Here is a 6,000-nt window from a genome sequence, read left to right as displayed (position 1 = left end):
TAAAGTGAGGAAGGGTATGAGTGTCTTATGACACTTCAGGGGCCCTGCCTGCCATTGTCATCAGTATACCAGAAATCATAAGCAACAGAATATCCATAGCAGAGCCAGGGCTCTTTAGATTAGAATTCAGCATTAAAGTTCAATTAAAATCTGCTAACTCGGTTAAGTTTATATTAGCAATATCGACATCTTTTAGCAAGCTTACTTGTGTTTCCAGCTCTAGTAACATAACATCTGTCATGAACAAAAATTTCGTACACTGACAGATGTCTGTACCTCAGCTTTCATCTGCCAGCTTCTTACTTAATATAATTTATGTCAGACATTTAAAGCCACTTGTTTTCAAAGTTTTATCTTCTTTCATCTTCTTAAGTTTACTCAAAAAACTATATGCGTGAAGAACATAATTTAATGTATTTGAGATATTTAATGGAGCATTTATTGATTTTTAGAACACAGAAGTTGTATCATATACATATGATACAACATATACAACATATATATGTATGTATGTATGTATGTATGTATGTATGTATATATACTAAATTGATTCATTTAAATCCAATTTCCAGGAATCTAATAAGGCAAGAATAATGAAAACACTGGAAGTGATTTGGAAAATCTCTGGAAAATCTCTGTATTCTACCCAGGATAACTCCAGAAACACTACTCTTTTAAGTGAGATTTTAGATGACCCTTTGAAGCTTGCTGCAAATATTTTTTTTCTACATTCTCCATGTCTGATTTGATTTAGTCCCAGCAACTTTTATAAATGTCCCTGAAACACAAGGGGTATAACTGTAGTTCATGATTCAGCACATCTCTATCAGAGAAAAATCCAATTTCCAGGGACACCACTTACCTTAATTGTGCTGAGATCAATAGCTGGAAGAACTTTTAACCTAGATGCATCCCAGCTCACCAACATCCCAACAGGAATTTAAAATATCCACCCATAAATTTGATAGAAAGATTATATTACAGGCACATTTATGCTCACAATAGCAAGACTTTCTTTTCAGTTGAATTGTCCTTCAGATAGCTTTCTGAGCACCTGAAGACTTCCTGATACTAGATGTTCTACAGTCTAGATGTAGTTAGGATGCTCAGACACTCCACAATTACAGCTCATTGCCTCCTGTCCCATTAGTTGTTGATAATAGTCAACATTTCTAGATATTTCAGTATTATCTTTTTTTTGTCCCAATCTTTCCCAATAACTTTGTTCATTGATTTTTCTATTTATATACTTCTTTACTTTACTTTGAAGTGTTGCCTCCTCTCCTCCCAGTCACACTCTCACAAAGCAAACCTCTCTCCAAATACTCTCTCTTCTTCTCCTTAAAGAAGGGGAAGCATTCATGGGTACCAACTTCTCTGGCATATAAAGTCATAGTAGGACTAATGCATCCTCTCTCAGTGAGACCAGATACGGCAGCCAAGCTAAAAGAAGAAGATCCAATAGAAAGCACCAGAATAAGACACAGCCCCTGCTCCAATTGTTAGGAGACACACATGAAAACCAAGCTGTAGATCTACTACAAATATGTAGGGCGCCTAGTTCCAACCATGCATGCTCTTTGGTTGGTGTGTGAGTCTGTGATCTGCCATGGGCCCAAGTTAGTTGAGTCTGTAAATCTTATGATGCCCTTCCTTGACCTCTCTGGCTCCCTCGATCCTTCTGGTCAGTCTTTCACAAGACTCCCTGAGTTACTGTACCCAGTAAAACATTCAAGCACCATAGATGGAAAAAACAAGATACTCCTTCCAACTTATTGATGACTTTTATTTTTGCTAGCTAGAATAAAATACCCATCCCTCTATACAGAGGACTATTCCTTGCTGAATATACATGTAGGCAGACTCCTCACCTGGCCCTGCTTTCCTTCCTGTATATTCATGTTTTATGGATCTATCAGGAAATATTTTTCATCCCTTTAAACTCTCCCAAAGAGCAAGGAAATATTTAATTACATGAAATATATTTAACACAATCCTTTAAAACACAAATACTTTCATGTTGATTCTTTTGTTCTTAAAAGTAGAGAGAAGTTATACTTTACCCTACAGAAGCATTTCTGTTTATAGAAATCTCATTTATGAATTGTTGATCCTAGTCCCTGAGCTACTGGGGTTCTGTTCAGGAATTTGTCTCCTGTGCCAATGTATTCCAAAGCAGTTTCCCACTTTCTTTTCTATTAGATTTTATGTATAGGTCTTTGATCCACTTGGGCTTGAGTTTTGGGCAAGGTAATAGATATGATTCTATTTGCATTCTTCTACATTCAGACATCCAGTTAGACCAGCACCATTTATTGAAGATATTTTCTTGATTTCATTGTATGGTTTGGCATCTTTGTCAAAAATCAAGTGTCCATAGGTGTGTGAGTTTATTTCTGGGGTTTTGATTCAATTCCATTGATCAACCTGTCTGGTTTTATGCCAGTACCATGTAGTTATTATTACAATTGCTCTGTAGTACAGTTTGAAATCATGTATGGTGTTACCTCCAGAGTTCTTTTATTGCACAGGGTTATTTTAGCTAGCCTGGGTTTTTTTTTGTTTTGAATGTGAAATTTAGAATTGGCACCTCACAAAACTGAAAAGCTTCTGCAAATCAAAGGGTATCATCAATAGAATAAAACTGCAGCTTACATACAGATCTTTACCAACCCTACATCTGACAGAGGGCTAATCCAAAATATCTGAGAAACTCAAGAAACTAGACACCATCAAACCAAATAATCAAATTAAAAACTGGGGTACAGGGGTAAACAGAGAATTCTCAACAGAAGAAGCACTTAAAGAAATGTTCAACATCCTTAGTAATCAAGGAAATGCAAATTAAAACAACCCTGAGATTCCACCTTACACCTTTCAGAATAGCTAAGATCAAAAACTCAGGTGACGGGGGACTGGAGCCATTACAAGGTCCCCTTCAAGTACTGGAGGTCAGGCCTATATCCCTGCCTTTGCAAGATTAGAATTGTCACAGCCCTTCTATACTTAGAGAAGGGAGGAGATACCAGGGGCAGCTCTGCTTACACACTGAAGGCCTAAAATCAGCCATAGGCCTAAAATCAGCAATAGGCCTGTCATACATGTATACTAACACCAAGTCTTGGGTCTCAGTGGAAAAACATTGAAACAGATGGTTATAAGCTAATGTAAACAGGCAGCTTTTGTGGAAATTTTCAAGCCTGAGTAGTCATAGACCTTGTAAATAGGTAGCCTTGGCAGACAATACCAACTTAGATAAGGACAGGCAAGTCATAGGCAGAGTCATAGTGACTTGTCCCCTGAACCTTCACCCAGCCGATACCCGGTTCTGAAAGATATCTGTATTCCCCCTGAACACCCACACTCCAGTGTCATTCCCTTCCCCGCATCCTGCCTTTCTGTGTTTATAATCCTTGTGTGAATGAATTACGACTTGAGAAAAAATAAATCATTTTAAAAATATATTAAAAAACTCAGGTGAAAATATATGTTGGTGAGGTTGTAGATCAAGAGGAACATTCTTCAATTGCTGATGGGAGTGTAAACTTGTACAACCACTCTAGATATCAATGTGGCAGTTTCTCAGAAAACAAAGCGTGTAACCAGAAGAGAACCCCCAGAACTGTGAGCTCACTCTGATTACACAAGGCTAAGCACAGCCCACTTAGAACTTGAGGATAGAAATATGAGGCACAAAATGATCCTTCTTTCTTTTTCTTTGCTTCTGCTTTCTGCATCCCACCAAAGAAAAGGAAAAGAGACCCTGAAAAAAGAAGCTGGTAGAATGGAGACTGCACCCCCACATTCATTTATTCTTACTTCTGTGTTGTTGGGTATCTCCCACCATGCACTTCTCCCTTATTTTGTATACACTCCATTGGTCTACTTCAGAAAACTTCTCAGACTCATTTTCAAAATGCATCTTGAGAAAAACCTTTCTTACGGTTAAAAAATATATATAAGCGGTGATTAAATGGTGGTTAGTACTGTGTTGTGGCCATCCCCCTACGCAAACAACTAAATATATTCCCTGCAGTAGAGAGCGACTGAGATGAAAATGTGACACTCTTGCACTTCAATTGATGAGGTTATGGTTTGCTGTTGTCACCTCAGCTTTGTGATGGGATCCGTTTGCTAGCCTGTTACCATAGGAAATGTACATATCAGCAGAGTGTCTGGGAGCACTGAGTGCTTCAGTGAGTATCACCAAGGTGGGAGGGGGCACACTTGGGGGTACATACCTCTGCTTGAAACTGGTTTCAGGTCTCTGTAAGATGAGACTAGACATCCAATCCTCTTAGGCCCACCTAATGCGATATGTGTGTATGAGAACATGAACTGGATCACACAAAGTCCAAATATCTTCTGTAATATTTCAACACGAAACTTAAGACAAATCAATTAATGTATCTAAGATTTTTCTTCACATCTATAAACAACATAATAATAACAAAAGTTTGATTTGCATATATATATATACACACACAATGTTTGACATGTTTTTTCTAACACCCACATGAGTAAATAGATGGGGATGCCAATCATTTTGTTTCCAGCTCACTCTCTGGCTGGATCCCTCTTTCTGCTGCACCGTCTTTCCCGGCTCACTACAGACTCTGCCATTTGAAATAAGCTTCTCTGCCAAGAAGCTTCACAGGCTAAATGCATTTTTAATGCTCAGAGTCAGAAGTCTTGCTTCCAGCAGCACACGGGGAGATTTGGGGCTCTGCTTGATTGTAGAAATTGCATTTAGGATAATGGAGAAACTGAAAGCATGTGAGGCTGCAAATACAATACCCTCAAATACATGTCTTTTAAAACAGGAGCTTCATTTTCCACAGAAAATGAGCACATAAACCCCCACCACCTAAGCCTCACCTTCCCAAAGCCACAACTTTCCCAAAGCCAAGTGAACTATTCACATGTAATTCTGACTTCTGTCTGGGGACAAGAAGTAAATAGAAAACCTTTGTTTGCTTACCCTATACTCTCCCTCTCACTTTGACAATGGACCTCATTGTGGTGTGAGCTACTCTGGGTGTTTTACATCTCTTCATCCTCAAAGCCAAGCCATGAAAGTTTATTAGCTCTTTCTATCATTTATAGAGACAGAGTTGTTAGGCAGCACACCCAAGGTTATAAGCACTTCTCAGCCTGTGTGACTCTAGAGTGGACAACATCAATGAAATTTTAATCTCTTTCCAGCTTTGTTATAGTGTGAAAATGGACAGGGTCCCTCAAAGGCCTGCATCTTTCATACCTGGCTGTGCATACGGCAGTATTGGTGATACTATGGACCTAGAGGAAGCCTTTAGGTTATTGAGAATGGCTTCTCAAATATGATAATGTGATTCCCCCGTTCCTCATACCCTGTATGGCTCTGATTTTCATCTCTAGATGTAATTACTAAGTCCAACACGCCCTTCTGCCATGATATGGTGCCACCAACAAGTTCCAGATGAGTACTGTCCAATCTTATATTAGATACTCCAAAATCATGTGGCAAAATTAACTTCTCTGTACAGCATTAAATACCAACTGCCAGCTAGTATCTGAAAGATAACCAACACAACTTTTCCTATCAAATAATATAAAAGTTAAGATTATTTAGTTTATTTCTAATTGCCAGGTGTTGCTCTGATCTTTTTTAGATGCATTACTCAATTTAATCTTGGAAACTGTACCATGAGATAGCAATTATTATTTTATTCTCTTTGTATAGATGAGGAAACTGAAAGGTAGATTCAGGAACTTGACAGAGATCACAGTGTGGCTAAAGGGTAGATGCAGGACCCATGCAGATATTGCATCCTTCAACCTCATTTGTTCTATACTTATTCTCAGACATAGTCAAGAATGAGGACCACAGGCTTGTCTTCACGGGCTTTCCTGAAACCCTCTTTCCGACACACCAAAGTACCCACTCTTCAGGGAATGTAGCACATATCCCATTGATTTCATTTCACTGGATTCTGGGAAAGTATCCTATTCCTCCTTGCT

This window comes from Grammomys surdaster, unplaced genomic scaffold, assembly GCF_004785775.1.
Source record: "Grammomys surdaster isolate TR1022 unplaced genomic scaffold, NIH_TR_1.0 185, whole genome shotgun sequence".
NCBI classification, from domain to species: Eukaryota; Metazoa; Chordata; class Mammalia; order Rodentia; family Muridae; genus Grammomys; species Grammomys surdaster.
The sequence above is the reverse complement of the archived record's forward strand: the minus strand, read 5'-3'. Positions refer to the sequence as shown.